A 23,679-nucleotide genomic window follows, 5' to 3' on the forward strand; every position below is an offset into this window, starting at 1 on the left:
GTCATGGTGAAGAGTTCAGACAAAACATGGTCCATGGGAGAAGGGAATGGCAAACCACTTCAGTATTCTTGCTTTGAATCCCATGAATGGTATGAAAAGATAAAAGATATAACACTAAAAGATGAACTCCGCGGGTTGGTAGATGCCCAATATTCTACTGGAGAAGAGTGGAGAAATAACTCCAGAAAGAATGAAGAAACTGAGTCAAAGCAAAAACAATGCCCAGTTGTGGATGTTACTGGAGATGGAAGTAAAGTCCGATGCTGTAAATAATAATATTGCATAGGAACCTGGAAAGTTGGGTCCATGAATGAAGGTCAGTTGAAAATGGTCAAACAGGAGATGGCAAGAGGGAATATCAACATTTTAGGAATCAGTGAACTAAAGTGGACTGGAATAGGTGAATTTAATTCAGGTGACCATTCTATCTACTACTGTGGGCAAGAATTTCTTAGAAGAAATGGAATAGCCCTCATGGTCAACAAAAGAGTCCAAAATGCAGAACTTGGGTGCAATATAAAAAATGACAGAATGATCTCAGTTTGTTTCCAAGGCAAATCATTCAATATCAGAATAATCCAAGTCTATGCCCCAACCACTAATGTCAAAGAAGCTGAAGCTGAATGGTTCTATGAGGACCTGCAAGAGCAAGGACCTATTAGACCTTCTAGAACTAACTCCAAAAAAGATGACCTTTTCATCATAAGGGACTGGAATGCAAAAGTAGGAAGACAAGAGAAACCTGGAGTTTGGGTGTCCAACTTTGGCCTTTGGGTACAAAATAAGGCAAGTTTGGCCTTGAGGAACAGAATAAAGCAGGGCAAAGGTTAATAGAGTTTTGTCAAAAGAATACACTGGTCATAGCAAACACCCTCTTCCAACAACACAAAAGATGACTCTACACATGGACATCACCAGATGGTCAATATCTAAATCAGATTGATAATATTCTTCGCAGTTGAAGATGGAGAAACTCTATACAGTCAGCAGAAACAAGACTGGGAGTTGACTGTGGCTCAGAAAATGAACACCTTATCGCCAAATTCAGACTTAAATTGAAGAAAGTAGGGAAAAGCACTAGACCATTCAGGTATGATCTAAATAAAATCCCTTACAATTATACAGTGGAAGTGACAAATAAATTCAAGGGATTAGATCTGATAGAGTGTCTGAAGAACTATGGACAGAGGTTTGTAACACTGTACTGGAGGCAGTGATCAAACCATCCCCAATAAGAAGAAATGCAAAAAAGCGAAAGGTTGTCTGAGAAGGTCTTAAAAATAGCTGAGAAAAGAAGAGAAGTGAAAGGCAAAGGATAAAAGAAATGATACCCATTTGAATGCAGAGTTCAAAAAAGAATAGCAAGGAGAAATAAGAAAGCCTTCCTCAGTGATCAATGCAAAGAAATAGAGGAAAAAAAATAGAATGGGAAAGACTAGAAATCTCTTCAAGAAAATTAGAAACACAATACACCAAGGGAACATTTCATGCAAAGATGGGCTTAATAAAGGACAGAAATGGTATGGACCTAACAGAAGCAGAAGATCTTAAAAAGAGGTGGCAAGAATACAGAGAAGAACTATGCAAAAAAGACCTTCATGACACAGGTAACCAGTTGGACTATAAAGAAAACAGTGCCAAAGAATTTTTACTTTTGAACTGTGGTACTGAAGAAGACTCTTGAGAATCCCTTGGACTGCAAGGAGATCAAACCAGTCAATCCTAAAAGAAATCAGTCCTGAATATTCATTGGAAGGACTGATGCTGAAGCTGAAGCTCCAATACTTTGGCCACCTAACCCGAAGAACTGACTCACTGGAAAAGACTATGATGCTGGGAAAGATTGAAGGCAGGAGGAGAAGGGGATGACAGAGGATGAGATGGTTGGATGGCATCACCGACTCGATGGACATGAGTTTGAGCAAGCTCTGGGAATTGGTGATGGACAGGGAAGCCTGGAGTGCTGCAGTCCATGGTGTCTCAATTCACTGGACACAACTGAGTGACTGAACTGAACTGAGGTTGGTATGCCCCTAACACACAAACAGAAAGTGATCACCTACAGAAAAAAACATGCCACTCTCTAAAGATATACTATAGCCCTCTATGTCTTAAGAGTGTCATAGGTAGTATCCAAGAAACAAGATTTTAAGAATCCAAATATAATCAGAAAATGGTCCTGCAGCCATGAAATTAAAAGATGCTTGCTCCTTGGAAGAAAAGGTATGACAAACCTAGGCAGCACATTAAAAATCAGAGACATCACTTTGCTGACAAAGGTCCAGATAGTCAAAACTATGGTTTTTCCAGTAATCATATAGAGATGTGAGAACTGAACCATAAAGAAGGCTGAGTGCCAAAGTATTTATGCTTTCAAACCATGGTGCTGGATAAGACTCTTGAGAGTCCCCTGGACAGCCAGAAGATCAAATCAGTCACTTCTAAATACAATCAACTCTGAATACTCATTGGAAGGACTGCTGCTGAAACTCCAGTTCTTTGGCCACCTTATGCTAAGATCTGACTCATTGGATAACATAATGATGCTGAGAAAGATTGAGGGCAGGAGGAGAAGAGGACGACAGAGGATGAGATAGTTAGATGGCATCATCGACTCAATGGACGTGAGTTTGAGCAAGCTCTGGGAGCTAGTGAAGGACAGGGAAGTCTGGTGGGCTGCAGTCTACAGGGTCACAAAATCAGACACGACTGAGCAACTGAACGACAATAACAACTCAGTACATAACCTTTGAACATTGAGAGAAATGAACTGTATATGGCAGGTCACGATTCTCACAGGAACCTTTTCTTGGCTTTGATATAGCCCAAATTCTGTAGGTAAGGATCACATGAAGACAACATACTTTAACCAAAGGAAGCACCACAGTAAAAACCCATGAAGTCACTGGGGTCATTGTTCCTGACAGGGAAGCAGAGTTATGACTCAAGGGGTAAAGAGAAATACAAGGAATGAATAGGTCCTTATCCAAGACATAAATGATGTTAATGGAAACTTGAGAAAGAAAGATACTTGTCACCAATTTACCTTTAGTGTTGTGCATCAATTAAGGACAAAAATACATTTTTCAACTTGAGTTTTTGAATGCTTCCACCTGGTGAATTATAACACTTTCAGGTGAATGTGAGAAACAAATTTCCTATCATTCATCTCTCTGCTAAAATTGTAATCCAATAACGTGTTTGTCTTCTTTATGCCACTTGACGTTTGTCTTATCATATTTGGGATGTCCTTGTCTCTTTAGTTGTATGAAACAATACTTTCCTAAATCTGCACCTATTCCTTGACCCTCCCTGTTGCTTTCAATACGAGGTGTACATGAGGCTCTCTGTCCTTGAACCAGGCATTAATAGCTAGTGTGAGGAAAATCACAGGCTTGATATCCCACATTTTACTTCAACTTCTAGCTCTGCCTCTTTCTACTTGTGACATCTTGGATAATTCCACTTTACAAGCCCTTTGTGTGTAATTGCCACCCATGCTTTAAAAGAGTACATGATAGTTTCAATCTCACCATTGTCAAAGCCACTTTGCTGTGTCAAAGTCATATGGGGCAGAGTGTTCCTGCTTAGAACAACCGGATTTGACTGGTAGCTGCCATTCTGCATTCACAGCTGCTGTTCTGGGGTCTGTTCCACCACTTATTTTGTATCTCCATTCTGTCTCTGCTGATTGATTCAGCAGTCACACGCCCTGCCTTGTTCTTAAATATTCTTTTAGATGCTCTCTACCATACTCTCTGAGCTTCCCTGGCAGTTCAGCAGTAAAGAATCCACTTGCCAATGCTGAAGATGCAGGAGATGCAGCTAGACACAGGTTTGATCCCTGGGTTGGGAAGATCCCCTGGAGGAAGAAATGGCAACTCACTCCGGTATTCCAGCCTGGGAAAGCCCATGGACTGAGGAGCCTGGTGGGCTACAGTCCATGGGATAACAAAGAGTGGTACACAACTTAGCAACTGAGCATGCATGTTGCAATCTCCAGCCCATGGATGGACTCATCCCATCCCATCCCATGCATACATCTTGTAGAATCTGGTTCAGGTCTGGGTCTCTTGGCTCCCTATTGAGCAGGAAGAGTTCAAAGAATTGGGTGAGAATTCAGTGTGGTTAGGAAATGGCATTTTTCTTAAAATTTAAAATGGCAAAATCATTTATTTCTTTTTTAAATATGTGTCAGTTCAGTTCAGTTCAGTCACTCACTCATGTCTGACTCTGCAACCACATGAGCTGCAGCACACCAGGTCTCCCTGTCCATCACCAACTCCCAGAGTTTACTCAAACTCATGCCCACTGAGTCGGTGATTCCATCCAACCATCTCATCCTCTGTTGTTCTTTTCTCCTCCTGCCTTCAATCTTTCCCAGCATCAAGGTCTTTTCAACAAGTCAGTTATTCACATCAGGAGGCCAAAGTATTGGAGTTTCAGCTTCAGCATCAGTCCTTCCAGTGAATATTCAGGACTGATTTCCTTTAGGATTGACTGGTTTGATCTCCTTGCAGTTCAAGGGACTCTCAAGAGTCTTCTCCAACACCACAGTTCAAAAGCATCAATTCTTTGGCGCTCAGCTTTCTTTATAGTCTAACTCGCACATCCATATATGACTACTGGAAAAACCATAGTTTTGACAACATGGACATTTATTGGCAAAGTAATGTCTCTGGTTTTTGATATGCTGTCTAGGTTGATCATAACTTTTTTTCCAAGGAGTAACTGTCTTTTAATTTCATGACTGCAGTCACCATCTGCAGTGATTTTGGAGCCCCCAAAAATAAAGTCTGTCATTGTTTACCCATCTGTTTGCCATGAAGTGATGGGACTGGATGCTATGATCTTAGTTTTCTGAATATTGAGCTTTAAGTCAACATTTTCACTCTCCTCTTTCACTTTCATCAAGAAGCTCTTTAGTTCTTTGCTTTCTGCCATAAGGGTGGTATTATCTGCATATCTGAGGTTATTGATATTTCTCCTGGCAATCTTGATTCCAGCTTGTGCTTCATCCAGCCCAGAGTTTCTCATGATGTACTCTCCAGATAAGTTAAATAAGCAAGGTGACAATATACAGCCTTAACATACTCCTTTCCTGATCTGAAACCAGTCTGTTGTGTCATGTCCAGTTCTTTTTTTTTTTTTTTTTTTCATGTCCAGTTCTAACTGTTGCTTCCTGGCCTGCATACAGATTTCTCAAGAGGCAGGAAAGGTGGTCTGGTATTCCAATCTCTTGAAGAATTTTCCACAGTTTGTTGTGGTCTACACATTCAAAGGCTTTGGCATAGTCAATAAAGCAGAAATAGATGGTTTTCTGGAACTCTCTTGCTTTTTCGATGATCCAGCGGATGTTGGCAATTTGATCTCTGGTTCCTCTGCCTTTTCTATATCCAGCTTGAACATCTGGAAGTTCACAGTTCACGTATTGTTGAAGGCTGGCTTGGAGAATTTTGAGCATTACTTTACTAGCATGTGAGATGAGTACAATCATGTGGTAGTTTGAGCATTCTTTGGCATTGCATTTCTTCGGGATTGGAATGAAAACCGAGAAATATGTGTGGACTCTTTAAAATACACCAGGTACTGTTCAAGTTATAGGATAGGCCTGAAAAAATTCATCCCATGCTCTCATGAAGGATTAGGAGACACACACACACACACACACACACACACACACAAATCAATAGGTTCAATTGTAGAATCTGTCTATATTATAAGGGGTCATGTTGTAGGGAGGGATTCATTCTGGTTCAGACATCAGAAAGACTGCATAGGAAAAATCTCTGGGACTGAGTCTTGAAATATGTGCAGTTATTCTCCAGAGAGACAGAAAAAGACAGAAAATAATACAATTCAAGTGTGGAGAGCACCTCAGTAGGAGGCTGGAGTGTGAATTTCTAAAGAAATAATCCTAGAGAGGTAAGCTATACCAGATCATGGAGACTCTTTTATTCCATTTTAAGAATTTTAAGCGGAGTTAATCATTGATGGCCTTATATTTTCTCAGTGATACAAGATTTTCAGTCATGCACCCATGACCCCCATGTTTTTTTCAAGAGTCAACTGTACTTATTCTAGATACTGAGAGGTCAATTTGATTCTTTATGTTTGATTATCTGATGTAGGGGAATGGGATGGGAAATGTGAACAAGATGACATAGAGAAGATCCTAGAGTTGCTGCAAAGAATAAGAAATATTTTGACAGTAAAGATTACTATAAAGTTAAATTTTTAAATTTATTTGTATTCTGTGAACAGGATTGGTTTGTCTTTTTTTTCCTGTAAATATTTATTGCCACTTTTAATAGTTATTTTCTTTGCTTGTTCTCTTGGACATGTTTAGGTTTGTATTGGTCTATAATTTATTTTTGGAAATTGTCAAATAAGATGTGAATGGTTTTAAAAAATAGAGATTGCAATTCAGAAAATGTTTTGATGAAATTAAAGGATAAAGATATTTAGCATGTTAAGCAGTTTTGGACAATTTATACATTAATGGATTGATGGAAAGCATTCAATCATAAAATAAGTAGACTTTGGCTTGATAAAAATTGATTTTAACTGTAATTCTAAGATAATCATCTCAGGAAAACTCTAGCTATATATTAAGAGCATTTTGATTGACTTCAGAAATATATTTTTGTTTGTTTGTTTACTTAAAAATTTCCTGGGTTAGTATAAACCAGGGTAACAAGACAATATGACAACTGACTAAGTCAGAAATGGAAACATGGTGATCTTTTAAATGATTAAATCTCCTGAGAATGACATCGATATGAAATATGTGTGAATAATGAAAAAATATACCATTGTTAATATTCTAGTGAATATTTTGGCTTTTAAAGAAATGATTTTCTATAGAGTTGTAACAAATATGCTGCTGTAGCTCCTTGTTATGATTTGTTTTTCCTTGCCTTTACTCATAGGATATTACTCCCTATACTTTCCAACATTAATAAGCCTTCTCTCCTGACAGCACAATGTTCTCCATTGATTCTGCTCTTCAAAAAGGTTCAAGAAACTGATGCTGGACAGTGACTAAAGGAAGCTGCCTTTAACTGGGAAGGAAGCAACTCTACTAACTACTGCTGAATGGTAACTGAAATACTTCGCATGTAGTACTCTGTTTATAAAGCTTCCTGTTTTCTGCAAGGCCAAGCCAGTATTTGATTGTACAAACATCTGAAGTTATGTGTGATATTTTTGCATTAACCTTTTTCCCCAATGAGGGGCTTTATAATATTCATTTTTAACAGATCTAATTAATGCTAAATAAACAAATACAAACTGTAGGATGAAGAAGCACTTACCATAAGTCTACAGAACTCCCTCCCTACCAAGCGCACACACACACACACATACACAATTATAACCCAAGATACTTCAACAATTGAAATTAATTTATTATGTTCTTAATAATTACTCTACTTTTCATCAAAATATGTTTTGCTTATTCTCAATCTTTAAAATTGTATTAGTGTATGTGTCATTCATTCTATGATTCTATGATTCTATGTCATTCAGTCTATGATTCATTCTAGTGTCATTTACGTGAGTGATAAAATAATAACAAAGACAACTTAATATATGATTAAGGAATTCTTAAAAGATTGTGATATTTCCCTACAAGGAAATACAAGATAGCCATTAAGTATTTTTAAACATTTAAACCACCATTCTATATCTATTATTTTTTAATATGGAATTACACAGCATGCTGAAAGTTATAAACATATAAATACATATGATCACTTACTATGATTTTATAAAAACATATTTCTATATGTAGATTAAACCTTGCAAAATATATAGCAAATATATTAACAGCAGTTATTTCTGCGTTCCTATTGTTGAGTTTGATAAGTATTACTTCTTAAGTATGTCTAAAAAATAATGTGTGCATACTTTTGTTTCTTGCACTAGTTCAAAGAATCTTTCATTGCATTTATTGAAACTGATACAGTTCTAGTCAGACAGCATTTTATTAATGCAAAGTTTCATTGAATTAATAATTTTCAACAATTTGCTCCAATTCTAGTTTCAAATTTCTGGAACTACTACACTTCTAATACACATAGCATACTTCTTGTTAAACTTTCCAGAATGATGGAAAACATTAAAGTAAAATTACATATAGTGAAAAACCCAGGCTATTATCTCAAGAGTAGAATTCAAGGAGTTTTAATAAGTAAATACAACTGTGTAATGATTCCAAACAAGATGTAGAATCTTTCCATCACCCCATAGGCAATCCTTCTGCTTTCTATTAGAATTTTAGTAGGCCATTCTTGAAATTCATATAAGTGGAATTATAGAGTTTGTACTCTTTTGTATCTTGATTCTTTCATGAAATACAATATTTTGAAATTTATCCATGTTTGTTCTTATTGAACTACTATTCATTCATTTCTACTGTTGAATGATGTTCCACTACATGGCTATAGTACTATTTATCTCCTCTCTTGTGGATGGACATTTGGATTGTTTTAAATTCTGGACACTTACAAATAAAGCAGTGGTGAACATTCTTGTACAAGTTTTGTTTTTTTTTTTTCCAATATATTTTTATTTATTTTGAGTAAAGAATTTCCTGGGGAAATGCACATCTAACATTTTAAGAAAATGCAAGCTGTTTTCTAAAGTTGTACATTTTTATTTTCACATCTGCCACGTGCAAGAGTTTTAGTTTTTCCATATCCCTGATGGCACTTGGTGATGTCAATCTTCTTCACTTTAGTCATTCTGTAACCCAGTTACCTCATGGGTAACTGCCATGAGGTTTTAATTTTAATGTCTCTGATAAGTAAACATTTTTGGTTTTTGGTCTTTTGCTTAGGTTATTTTATTAAATATCTGTTTAAATCCTTTGCCACTTTAAAAAATGGAGTTATTTTTCTTTTGGGTATTAATTGGTAGGAATCTGTTCTATAGTCCAGATATGAGTTACTTGTCACATACATGTATTGTGAAAATGTTCTCTTAGTCTGTGACTTGCCTTTTCATCTTTTTAATGGTGACCATTGATTACCAGAAGTTTAAAATTGTGAAGCATAATTCTTCTGAGTATACTTGCAACTGATGCTATAACTGATTGCCAAAAACACAACTTTACTTTAAAAACACAAATCTTGAAAAACAGCTTTAAAAAATCTTAAAATTTAAAAACACAAATCTACAATCTTAAAATTCTGTAGATCTAAAATGGGTCTCACAAAGCTAAAATCAAAAAATCAGCAGACTCCATTCCTTGCTGGAGGTCCTACAGGAGGGATCTGTTCCTTGTTCATTCTGAATTCAACTCCTTGAAGTTGCAGGACTGAGATTCTTGCTTTTCTGCTGGCTCCTTACCATAGGTTGTTCCCAGAGCCTAGATTTCTTGCAATCTTTGGCTTATGTCTCCTTTTTCCATCTTCAGAGACAGCAAAGATGAATGGCCCCTTTCATACTTTGAATCTCTCCTTATCCTTCTGTCTCTCTGCTTTCTGACCCATCTGGGAAAGCTTCCTTATTTTGAAGGATTAATGTGATTAGATGAAGTCTAAAAAGACTCTTGATGAGCGTGAAAGAAGACAGTGAAAAAGCTGGCTTAAAACTCAACATTCAAAAAACTAAAATCATGGCCTCTGGTCCTATCACCTCATTGCAAAAGATGGGGAAAAAATGGAAACAGTGACAGATTTTATTTTCCTGGATTTCAAAATCACTGCAGATGGTGGCTGCAGCCAGGAAATTAAAAGACACTTGCTCCTTTGAAGAAAAGCTATGACAAACCTAAATAGAATATTAAAAAACAGAGACAACACTTTGCCAACAAGGATCCATCTAGTCAAATTACTGGGTTTTCCAGTAGTCATGTATGGGTGTGAGTGTTGGACCATAAGGAAGGCTGAGCACTGAAGAACTGATGCGTTGGAACTGTGGTGTTGGAGAAGACTCTTGAGAGTCCCTTGGACAGCTAGCAGATCAAACCAGTCAATCCTAAGGAAATCAGCCCTAAATATTCATTGGCAGGACTGATGCTGAAGCTGAAACTAATGCTTTGGCCACCTGATGGGAAGAGGAGACTCACTGGAAAAGACTCTGGTGCTGGGAAAGATTGAAGGCAGGAGGAGAAGGGGACAACAGAGGACAAGATGGTTGGATGGCATCACCGACTCAATGGATATGAGTTTGAGCAAACTCCGGGAGATGGTGAATGACAGATAAGCCTGGCCTGCTGCAGTCCATGGGGTGGCAAAGTGAGACACAACTTGGCGATTGAACAACAATTCAAGGTCCATACCTTTTTCCACATCAGCAAAGTACCTTTTGACATGTATGGCAACATATTTACAGATTTTGGTGATAAAAACATAGATATCCCTGGAGGGTATTATTATGCTTACCAAATCATCAGTTTAGTGTTTTGTGGCTAGAGCCTTTTGATACAAGAATTTCTTGTTCTCTCCTATCATAAATATATTTAATTTTTTTTTCTCTAAGCCTTGTAGTTTTAGCTTTTATGTTTACAATCCATCCCAAATCCATTTTTTGTGTATGGTGAGAGGTAGAAGTTAAGACTCATTTCCCAACACTTATGCAATTGTCACTGCATCATTTGTTGGCAAAAATTTCTCCACTCAATAGATTTTGGTGCCTTCATTAAATGTTGATTGACTACATGTGTGTAGGTATATTTCTGCACTGGATATTGAAGGTATATATAATCACAATAAATATGAAATCATTAACTCTCTTCTCTCACATAATTTTGATTCCCAGGGTTTTTCTTTTCTATTTGTGTCTAAAATTTCTGTCCTAAAATTTCTGTCCTGCATTGTTACTACCTGTGAAAAGAAATTTTAGATTTTCTCATATTATTTTGCCTTTTCCTTAGAACACTTGGTTTTCTCTTAAACATAAAATATATATGTGTGTGTGATCATTGTACCATATCATTGACTTAAGGACAAATTGTTTTAAATTGTTTTTTAAAAGATTTTTTAAAAAAATGGACTAGAATAATTCTGCAGAGTTTCCCCCAGCTCTTTAAAAGGAAAGTAGATTAAACTTTCTATTGTTGAGTTGCGGAGTTATATTTGCTTAGTTGTAATATAAATAGCATTTCCTTTTAAATATGTGTTTTAGCCAAGTAGGGGTAAATTTTCCTAAGGACAACCCCTACACACACACACCTCCTTTAGAGCATGGCTTTGTTCTAAAATCCTTTTGCCCACAAAAGGATTAGGTCAAATTTCCTGAAAGAGGTGGAGGTTTGATGCTATTGTTTCCAGAGGAGAGAGGGATTGACTCATTGCTGGAGGATAATGACCTCAAGATTGAGAGAGAGACTGGGATTTCTGGTTTCTTAGAAAGCAAAGATTCTGCCCTGTTCACACAGATTACCATGGATATTGCTGCTGTGTGATTTCAGGAGTTTCTATTTACATAAAATGTAGAGTGGAAGTGCCCTCTGTAGTTTTGTGACTCAGTGTCCCTGGAAAGACCTGGTAAGAAGATGGTTATAAAAAATGTCTCTACAAATTTATTAATAAAACCAGAACCATCACAGAAATGGTGAAAGTTGGAAAGCTAACCTGTAGTCAGGTGAGTGTATATCACCAATATAGCCTGTTCAAACAGCATTGTCACATGGAACAATCCACGATATCATTTTTTAGCAAAATAATGATAAAAGCCAGTATGTTCAATGGCAAAAGACTCTTTCTCCTTATTTCCCTGTAAGTTTTAAGGTATTTGGTGTTGGTAAATGAACCAAGGAAGAAGGAAGGAGTTATGCCAAGCAAATGATACAGAGCTTGCTGCTTGCACAGGATATGATAACTAGAATTAAGCATTGAATTAATAAAGAAACTTTTTAACATCAAATTTATATGTCTTTACAGCATGAGATTCATATTGTATATGGGTGTTTTTTGTGACCCGATGGGTTCTTTTTCAAAAATTTATTTATTTTTATTTGGAGGATGATTGCTTTACAATGTCGTGTTGGTTTCTACCAGTCATCAACATTAGTCAGCCATAGGTATACATATATTCCCTCCTTCTGTAACCTCCCTTCCACCTCCCACCCCATTCCACCCCTCTAGGTTGTCACAGAGCTCCTGTATATGGTTTTTAATTTTGCTTTTGTCCTTATTTTATAGGGCTAGTTTTGTTTCCTATTCATTGCTGCTGCTACTGCTGCCAAGTCGCTTCAGCCGTGTCCGACTCTGTGTGACCCCATAGATGGCAGCCAACCAGGCTCCTCCATCCCTGGGATTCTCCAGGCAAGAACACTGGAGTGGGTTGCTATTTCCTTCGCCAATGCATGCATGCATGCGAAGTCGCTTCAGTCATGTCCGACTCTGTGCGACCCTATGGACAGCAGCCCACCAGACTCCTCTGTCCATGAGATTCTCTAGGCAAGAATACTGGAGTGGGTTATCATTTCCTATTCATTAAATTTACTTTAAACCATAGTCTAAAATTCTAAAGCATATTATATATTATATACGCTTGTACCATATGAGTGTACCATATTTAGTCACCTCTTATTAAATTAATAATTATCCATTTTTCTCTAAGAAATAGTATATAAAATTATTTTCCCACCCATCAGTGTTTGGCTTTAGTGCTTATTATTACATCTTTCAGAGCTGAGTTCAGTTTGTTAAAAACTGTCACCCATTGGTGAAATGACAATGATTCATTTCCCTTAATCATTTTTAAGAGAACTTTTGGAAAAAAATTTTTCAAGAAAATTGTATCTGTCAAAATCACTGGGATCACTTTGAATAATTTTATCTAAATATTTAGTAAAAAATCTTGACTCAAGTGAGAGCTCATTCAGATACTTAGAGAACACTGACAGTTATGCCTACTTCACTGACAGCAACTCACTCCCAACTACTTTATAAAAATTGTTTTGGTGTAAAGACCTGGGAATCTGGCAGATGTTTTCTTTTTAGTTTTAGATCCTTAAATTCTATGAGTGATTTATAATTCTATTAATTCAGTCCATTAACCATAAATACATTTTCCTAAAGTGCATTTTTATATTATCCTGCCTATCTTTCTGGAGTATTCTATAACAGCTTTTGAAACCAAAAAATGATGATTTTATATTTCATCCCCAGGATATTCCAAGTACATTTTGACTGTGGCCTTAGCCTGGGCTTCAGTTCTCTGAATTTTTTGTTGTTGTTGTTGTTCTGTAAATTTGTATTAAACATAACTCATAAAAGTTTAGATCTGCGTTTTTTGGGGGGGGAGGTTGTGACCAGACTCAGCCTAAATTATCTTCAATGAAATACAAATATGACAATCAAAATTAACTGGAAACGATGTAAAATTTACTTAAAATCTCTGAAACAATGTGAAAGGGTGTTCTATTCAAGACACACATTGAATCATCTTGGAAACTACTTTCTTTGGTGCATACTCTAATTAAAGCTAGCTCTAAAAGCTTTCTTCAACTCTGTTCTATCTCCTCTTAAGTTGTCTTAAATGTTCCAGCTGTGTAACAGTATCTATTGTTATAATAATGTTGCAAATCAAAAGCCATGAATCCTTAGACATATAAACAGTACATATTTTTAGCTCACAAAACTGAAGGCTTTATTGATTTGGTCTCGGCTTGCGCAATGTCCATGGGTGGCTATGGGTCAGCTGAGCAGCTCGGCCGAACTTGGCTGGCCTGTTCACAAGCTGAAGTCATCTGCCTATTGATGGATAAGGAGTGACCTTGACTGGGATGGCTGAGGGCACTTGGGTTTGTTATATGTGTCTCATCCTTTAGCGGTTTAATCCAGGCATGTTCTTTCCATGGTGATGGCAGAAGGCGAGAGCCATCAGGCCAATTGCTCACACTCTGCTTTTCAGGTCTCTGCATTCACTACTCTACTAACATCTCATTGGCCAAAACATGTCACCTGACAGAACCAAAAGTCAACAGAAATTCCAGTTAAATGCAATTGACCTCAATGTAGGTGACAGAGAAGATTTGGGGCCATTAACACAAGCAATTTACTAAAGGTAGTTTTCTTTTTCTCATTGTTTCTCTATGTGTATGTATTTATTTTCTTTATCTATTTGCAAACTTCCCAAGTTCCAATACGACTTTAGCTAACTCCATAGGCTACCTCACTTTTGCTCTCCAATCCTACTTTGGATGGTGTAATTAACTACAGAATTAATATTTCTGCCGATGTATGAATTAAAAAAATAATCAGAAGGGACAGCAAATAAACTTAATTTGTTTGGGGAGAGAGAAAGAGGTTGTACATTTTTCCTATGTTAATGTTTTTATCTTGTCACCAAAAACAATGTCGGAGAAGAATATATCCTTAGAGCATATTCTTTGACCGCAGAAGCTACCCCAGAGAAAAGTTTAGACTTTGCTTTTAGCTATTAGGTATTCATTAATCCTTGGTGAGTCCATCTGAATTCAATATTACTCAAAATCAGATGTCCTTCTAGAGCAATACTATGGAGCAGGTGGTCAGATTAAAACATCTCTACCATTTTTTTCCAGATTCAGATAATTCATCCCATACTTACTGGCAAATATCTGTGAGGTGCAAACTAGTCTGCATTTTATCTGGTATTTTAATAGATCTAAAGTTTTCCTTGCAGCACTTCAGTGGTCCAAAAATTTGTAAAACTGGCATGTGGGGAGTAAGACAAGGCAAATCCTCAATTTTTATAACAACATATCATTTTTCCCCAGGACTGTCTGATATTCAAACTATGAATCACAAACTATGTATTATTGAATCAGAGAGAAATGGTTTTGTTTCCTGTCTTTGCTTCTTATTAATTTCCTTCATGTTCTTTCAAATTTTAATTCATACCATCGTGCCACAGGCTTCTCTTGTGGCTCAGCTGGTAAAGCATCTGCCCGCAAAGCAGGAGACCTGGGTTCAATCCTTGGGTTGGGAAGATTCCCTGGAGAAGAGAAAGGCTACCTACTCCAGTATTCTGGCCTAGAGAATTCCATGGATAATATAGTCCATGGTGTTGCAAAGAGTCGGACACAACTGAGTGACTTTCACTTTTATTGTGCCACGATTTCTTATAGAAACAGTAAAATATGTTTTCAAGAATAAATGTCCTAAAATGAAAATATCTAATGTAATGCCTTATAAATACAGGTGTCAGTACACTTGACTCTGGTTGTTATCAAAAGTCCAGCCAATACGTGCTCTGGAGAAAAAGACTAAATTAAATGAAATCCATCCTCTTTAGGACAATAGTCCCCCAATCCTGGTTGAATATTAAAATCATCAGGGGAGTTCTTGAAAAACTCCACAGTGTCTGAGATTCACTGTGGATCAATTTAGTCAGTATGACTAGGAAGATGGAGCCCAGATATTCACATTTTTTGAAAAATTCCCTAGGTGATTGTGATGTACAGAAAAGACTGAGATCCATTGCTCTAGTCCAGTGCTTCTCATTGTGGCTCACAGACCAGCAACAGAAGCAGCACCTGGAAGCTGTCAGCCTTGCAAATGACAGGATCTAAAAATGTTAGTTTGAGGACTAATTCTACCACCAGACATTCTGGATCAATGGGCCTAGATGAGGGCTCAGCAAACTACATTTTTAAAGCGTACAGAAGATCCTGTTCCAGTGGCCCAAGCTCTGCTATGTACACTATGATCTACAGTCCTGAATAGATGTTAAACAGATGATGTATATATCAGTACCTTCAGCCAACAAGCCATCTGCTGTTTCCCCAAATCCTCACAGAAATGCCTTCATGGAAATAAACTTCCATGCTGAAAATGAAAGTATTAATTGCTCAGTCATGTCCAATTCTTTGCAACCACATGAACTGTAGCCCGCCAGGCTCCTCTGTCCATGGAATTCTCCAGGCAGGAATACTGGATAGTGGACAGCCCTCCCCTTCTCCAACAGATCTTGGATCCATCCTAGGGATCTAACCCAGGTCTCCTGCAGTACAGGCAGACTCTTTTCTGTCTGAGCCACAAGGGAAACCCAAATTTCCATGCTACTTTTGGTCTAATATTCTTAAGGGTCAAAATAAGACATAGCTTCATGACAAAATGTGCTGCATTTTCTCCATAAATATTTTTTATTGTTCCATAGTTCTCTTTATGGGCTTTCCAGGTGGCTCTATAAAACCAATAGAATAATTTCCTTATAAAATTCATTTTCAAGTAAATTATCTTCTATACTAATTGCTGAAACAAATTTTCTCCTCTAAAAGTTAAAACAAAATATTATTTATGAGTTCTCCAGACAAGTATACTGGAGTGGGTTGCCATTTCTTTCTCTTGGGGATCTTCCTGACCGGAGTTCAGACTCGGGTCTCCTGCAGTGTAGGCAAATTCTCTACTTTCTGAGCCACCATTCAACTTTGTGGTAATGGCTAAATAATTTACAGCTGCCTTTAATGTCAGTTGCAATAACTGTATTCATCTGGTTTTTGATGTTTTTTTTCCAATTGTATTTTTCCTATATTGATAATTTTCTTGAATGTCTCCTTTGTTATCTCACTGTGAATATAATCAGATGAAAACTCCTATAAATAGTAACCTTCAGGGTACTTGAAGTCTTATCAACAATCTTCAGTCCTTGATGAGGCAATGAATGTAGTGCACTGAATAAAGAAATTCTTGATGCTCAGTGGTAAAGAATCTGCCTGCAATGCAGGAGACACAGGAGATGTGGGTTGAATGGGAAGATCCCCTGGAGAAGGCAATGGAGTGGGCAACCCACTCCAGTATTCTTGCCTAGATAAACCCATGGACAGAGGACCCTGGTGGGCCACAGTCCACCGGGTCTCAAAGAGCTGAACACGATTGAACGACTGACTGAGCAGCACAGCACAGCCAGAGGAAAATCAGGTTCTGGGCAGTTTTTGAAAAAGACAGCTGGAAATTGTTTTTAATACAAAAATACTGACGGTTTTTTGTGTGTTTAGATAAAACTTGTAATGAGAACATTCTGTGGGTTCTCTAAAGACAGTAGGCAACATAGGTGATGAGACTGTTAGGAGAACTCAACTTCTGGTTTTCTGTAAGGAAAGAAATGTATTTTGTAGATTATGTAAATCTATGCAGAAAAATTAGTAACCCACTACCAAGAACACCCCTGAATCTGAACCTATGGTTCTGATCAATGCTTTGCACTGTGGGTCACACCTAAAAACTTTGCAGTTTCTGGTCCATTTCTATGTCTGTGAGTGAAATTGTTCTCAGCTCATCTCTGTGAGACAGTCAAAATTTAAAATCTCTATACCAGGAGACTTTAGAACTTGGAAATATCAGAACGCACACAGTTTCTTTGCCATGGGCCTCTGAATCAGTGTTAGGCTCTCAGCCATGGTGTCTTTAAAAAAAAAAAAAGTTAGCTTGGGAATACTTTAAACTATAGGCCTATAGAAGGATCTAATTTTGTTTCTAAAGGCACTCAAGTTTATGAATACATCGTTAGAAATTCTCTGAGAGATAGTAAATCAACATATTTTACATATTTTCCACACTTCGCTAAGCTTTTATTAAACCAGGGATTCCAATAGTGCATGTAGAACTTCACATTTCTGTAGCCATAGATGTCCATGGAATACTCTCTTCCCGTATTATGGTGAAAAAAATATCACTTAAAAGACAGATGTTTATGATTATTTTTTTCTAGAGAGCATGTGCCTCTGAGTAAGCCATGTGCAGGGAGTCTCGGCCTGCAAAGTGGCCTCATTTCTATGTCTGCCCAAGGAGTTTTATTTGAAAACCTTAGAGTTTTACATTAGAAAAATTCACAAAATTTTTTGGAAAAAGAATTAACCATTAGGCAGAATTTTTTTTGCAGTGCTAACCGGTGTGAAAAGTTTGCTGAATTTTCAGCTGAACAAATTCATTTTTAAGCAGTTGTATATACATTTAATATTTTTAAATCTTCAAAGGTAAAATATAAATTTGAGTGCAAGACACATAAACATATAGCTTAGTGAATTAACTGCAGTGTCTTTTTTTTTTTTTTTCCAGTAGAAAGCATGCAGTGAGTAAACCATGAGTAGGTTATAAAGGGTTTGAAGGTACAGAGGTGCTCTGCCAGAAGATTTCAGTAACCTCAGAAAGATCAAAGTGGCTTGGTTTGGCCGTGATGAACAGAAGCCTCTGGTCTGCAGGTTGGTGATAAAGTCTGACTGCATTTTTGTAGATAGCTTTCAAGGACTCTTCTTCCTCCTTGCCTATTACCCCACATCTGGGTGAAGCAAAAAAGTCCAGGTGCTACCTTCTTTGGCATGGATGGGAGGGTCAAACTTCCTCAATGGGGCACATTTGATACCTCTCATTCTAACCCCACCCCTCAATCCACCAGAGAACCCCACCCCTGTCCCTCCTTTCTCCCCTCTCAAGTGTTTTTGAGCCTGTTTGTTAGAGAACCACAGTCTTCCCAGACTTTTATAAAAGTTCCCAATTTTGTAAATAAGAAACCTTTCATATCTCTGAACTTATGTGTGGCTTCATCAGTCTGGATGGCTGAAACAAGTTTGGGAATAGAGGTGTAGTCCTCCTCTGGGGGGGTGATTACAACAATGTTGAATTACATTTATTCCCCTGACTTGGAAACCAAATTTTACAACTAAAATGGGCTTTGCTACTTCCTCCTTTTAGGAAAGTGAAAACTGTTGCTTAGGTGACTGAGCCAACATTACATATTTGATTTATGAAAGGGTTCAGTGGACCCCTTCCACCATGGAGATGTCTTTTAACTCATATCTTTTAGCTGAATAGACTTAAAAAGTGATTGCATTAAAAAAAAAGTGATTGCATGAATGTTAATGATAAAGAGGGAACATTGACATAACAGGAATTTATTTTGCATGCATTATTTTAATAGCATCATCCTTACCTTTAAGCAGTTTCTACTCCTTTGGTGAATCTTAAACTCCTATTATATCATTAATCTATTTATTGAAAGTTGTTGACTACTTTTTCTAATTACCTCATCCTCCTCATTTCAGAGTATTACATTTATGGTTATTATTGCATCTTTTCCTACAATCTTCTCTTTCCTATTTAATATACCAAGTCTATATTAATCCAGGGCTCATTATACTAAGAGTTTTTTAAGGGCAGTAGTTGTCTTTATTGATCTTTATTATCTCCAGTGACAAAAAAAGGAAAGAGGTCATTATGTACAAGCATTCAATAAAGAATTCAATGGAGAATGCAACATGAGAAACGCCAGGCTAGATGAATCACAAGCTGGAATCATGATTGCCGGGAGAAATATCAACAACCTCAGATATGCAGATGATACCACTCTAATGGCAGAAAGTGAAGAGGAATTAAAGAGCCTCTTGATGAGGGTGAAAGAGGAGAGTGAAAAAGCTGGCTTAAAACTCAACATTCAAAAAACTAAGATTATGGCATCCAATCCCATCACTTCATGGCAAAAGAAGGGGAAAAAGTAGAAGCAGTGACAGATTTCATTCTCTTAGGCTCCATGATTACTGCACACAGTGACTGCAACCATGAGATTAAAAGATGCTTGCTCCTTGAAAGGAAAGTTATGACAAACCTAGACAGAGAATTAAAAAGCAGAGATACCACTTTGCTGACAAAGATCTGTCTAGTCAAAGCTATGGTTTTTCCAGTGGTCATGTACAGATGTGAGATTTGGTCCATAAAGAAGGCAGAGCAACGCAGAATTGATGTTTTTTTTTTTTTTTTTTTTTTTTAATTGTGGTACTGGAAAAGACTCTTCAGAGTCCCTTACACTGTGAAGAGATCAAACCAGTCAACCCTAAGAAATCAACCATGAATATTCATTGGAAGGACTGGTGCTGAAGCTCCAATACTTTGTCCACTTGATGTAAAGAGCTGACTCATTGGAAAAGACCCTGAGGCTGGGAAAGATTGAGAGCAAAAGGAGAAGGGGGTGGCAGAGGATAAGATTTTTAGGTAGCATCACTGACTCAATGGATGTGAATTTGAGCAAACACCTGGAGATAATGAAAGACAGAGGAGCCTGGCATGCTGCAGTCCATGGGGTCGCAAAGAGTTAGACATGATTTAGCAACTAAACAACAACAGTACTGGTTGGTGAATAAGACTGGTAGAGATTTGGATGCTGCCCCCTACCTGAACTGTAGAACAGAAGTAATACTAAGAGTGAAGCATTTCTGGTGAGTCCATGTTTTGGTTGAGAATGAAGGAAAATCAGAATTTACCAGCTGGCCCAGAGGCCAGGACCTGTCCAAAACTGTCTTAAGGAAGTGATCCATTTCCATCTATACTACTTCTCTGCATGATTTACTTTTGCATATTATTTCATTCATATGTTTAGTCACATGTGGTTATTAGGCACCTGATCTATGCCAGTGGTATTCAGTAGTGATGAGTCTTAGCTTCTTTCTGTGTGGAATCTTCAATCTGTTGTAGAGGAGGGGAAAAACATTTAAAAGATTAAATATTTTATTGCAAATGAAAAGGTTATATTATATGAATAAACCACTATTTTATGAAAAACACAAAGAATTATCACAAAGTGTGGATGTAGCACAGGCTATATAATAGAAAAGTTGATCAGAGACTAAACTCTTTCCCAGAGCATCTAAGGGATTCCCTGGCAGCTCAGATGGTAAAGAGTCTGTCTGCAATGCAGAAGACCCGGGTTCAATCCCTGGGTCAGGAAGATCCCCTGGAGTTGGAAATGGCAACCCACTCCAGTATTCTTGCCTGGAAAAATCCCAAGGATGGAGGATCCTGGAGGGCTACAGTCCATGGAGTCACAAAAAGTCAGACATGACTGAATGATTTCACTTTTACTTTCAGAGCATACTGCCTCAGAATAGTCTACTAGGCTGAGATGCTTCTTCAAAGAGAAGCTATGTTATGAAAAATAGGACTGCTTTCAAATCCCAACCTTTAGATGGTCATGGGGGCATCCATGCACCATGCAACCAGAAGTACAGGGCAGCTCAGTTGGATGCTAGTTGCAGCTTTCAACATTCTATGTCTGAGGAAGTTCTTTAGTCTCAGGTAAAACCCTGGTTAAACTGCTCTGGTTAGATTTTAAGAGTCTAATTGTAAGCTTACTAAATTGAAAATATAAGCAACATTCTCCAATATCAGTTTTTATCTCTAATAAAGCTAATACCATGGTTCCTGTAAACTTTCAGTTGGTTTTTAACTCAGAGATAAAAGAAGGGTGATATTTACTGGGTTCCTTGAGGTTCCCAAATATCACATTCACTATCAAAGCTTTAAACTCAGCTCCTGCACTTTTCTTCCTAGGCACTCCTTTTTGTTTTCTCTGACTTTTAAAAGCATATGCTGGTTCTTTTCTTATAACACATAACCCACAGGGGAAAAAAAAAAGTTCCATTAAGTGATTTTGAATCCTTGGATAACACAATCTAGGCAAATTATTGCAAGGGAACTGGTATTTTATTACTGTGTGCTGAGAAATTAGTATTTCTAGGCTTTAATAAATAAGCAATGAGTTAATATTTCTTGAATGTTAAATTGTCTTAAGCCTTTTGCTTTTTAAAGAATTAGCTATCTTCTATCTATTCATTTTTATAGTAATATGTCTGATATCATGGATTTGCTCGTAAGCTAGTTTATGTGACTTACAAGTGTGAATACCAATTCAAATCCTAGGCATTAAGATAACAGCAAATTGTATCTATTCCTATTTACTTTATGCTCAAATTATTTCCATCAAAAGAATATTCAAGTCATTTTTCTTCATATTTTTAAATCTCTCTTAAGCAATGTATCTAAGAATTATGTTACTATTCAAGTATATGAACCATTCTTACCTTCACAATATATTTTATATGCAGCTTTTTGTAAGGCACTGAGATGTCTAACACAGCTTTGCTTAATGGTATTGTCATTTGTTTTTATATATATGTGTGTGTATATATATATATATATATATATGTATGTATGTATGCAAGATCAACAATATAAAAACTACTGTGAGATCTCAGAAGTCCTAAAGGCTATTATTTTTATATGCTCATCATTGAAAATATCCCTTTTGAACTCTAGCATGTTAGTTGTTCTCTCTTCTCTGACACTCTGTGACCCCATGGGCTATAGCCCACCAGGCTCCTCTATCCACGGAATTCCCCAGGAAAGAATGCTGGAGTGCGTTGCCATTCCCTTCTCCAGGGGATTTTCCCAACCCAGGGATCAAACCCAGGTCTCCTGCATTGCAGGAAGATTCTTTACTGTCTGAGCTACCAGGGAAGCCCTATCCCTATTGAACTAAATCTTAGAAATCTCATGCAAAAACAATGAGTACAATTGTAGTTTTATATTTAGCTAACTTAAAAAATAGTTTTTATCTTATAGAATTTTTTATATATGCAGCTGAATAGAGACTTTAATACTCTTGATAATATGAACTACGGCTTTTTTGTGTATGACATCTTTCAAGAAATTTCAGCTTTTTGTGCTACATGAATCTGTAAGTGTTGGCCAATATTTACAATATGAAGTTTTTCTTATGTTTCAGAAATTATACAAGCTTTTCAGATATTTATACAATATAGAGATTCTGATTTCTCAACATACATGGTCTAAAAGAACAACACATAAACAGCTATGTATACAATGGAGACATGAAAGGAAGAAAACAAATATCTTGTATCTATCTACAGACATGGAACTTTCAAAATATTACAGCATTTCATTAGATTAGAATGATCAAATTTTTTATAATTATTACATTTTATGGGTTCCCCAGGTAGCTCAGTGGTAAAGAATCTGCCTGCCGATGCAGAAGATACTGGAGATGTGGGTTTGATTACTGAGTTGGAAAGATCCCTTGGAGGAGGAAATGGCAACCCATTCCAGTATTCTTGTCTGAAAAATCTCATGGACAGAGAAGTCTGGCAAGCTACAGCCCATGGGGTCTCAAAGAATCTGACACTAATATAAGTTTATTTGATCAGAATTATTTTCTCTTAACAGATTAGAAGATTTAAGTGTTTAAGAGATTGTCTCACTTGACCGAAGTCACAGAAAGTCAAGAACACATATTGAGGTTGGTTCAATTCTTGCCAGTAAACGTTCATTTTTATTTAGTTTCTTAGAAGAAATATCTGTTAGAAAAACAAGCCAACAATGAATCCTTTTCCTCTAAATTTTTATCCTCGCTAGTAATTTTTTAAAAGTTTGTCTTTCTACAGAGTTGAAACTACTCTTTAAGTGAAATTATATGTTTTTCAAAATAGATCTAATGCCCTAACTATGTGCTTGAAATGTCAAAGAATTACTTTGCTCTTACTTTTAGCATTATTTAGTTAAGATTATTTACATGTGAAAATGATGGGTTATCCTCTCTTTCTTGACTTTATAGTCACCATTCCACTCTCCCCACTTGATAGTTAGCTATTTTAGAATGACTGGATATTCCCCTGCTTTAGTCTGTCTATTTGGGATCTGAGTCAAATATTAATATATTAATATAGTATGTACACTGTTTGAAAGAAATGGTATTTCAGTGACCTAAAATATATTTTCCCTAAATATTCTACTCTAAAGGAGATCAGTCCTGGGTGTTCATTGGAAGGACTGATGCTGAAGCTGAAACTCCAGTACTTTGGCCACCTCATGCAAAGAGTTGACTCATTGGAAAAGACCCTGATGCTGGGAGGGATTGGGGGCAGGAGGAAAAGGACGCAACAGAGGATGAGATGGC

Source organism: Muntiacus reevesi, chromosome 19, assembly GCF_963930625.1.
Source record: "Muntiacus reevesi chromosome 19, mMunRee1.1, whole genome shotgun sequence".
Classification (NCBI taxonomy): domain Eukaryota; kingdom Metazoa; phylum Chordata; class Mammalia; order Artiodactyla; family Cervidae; genus Muntiacus; species Muntiacus reevesi.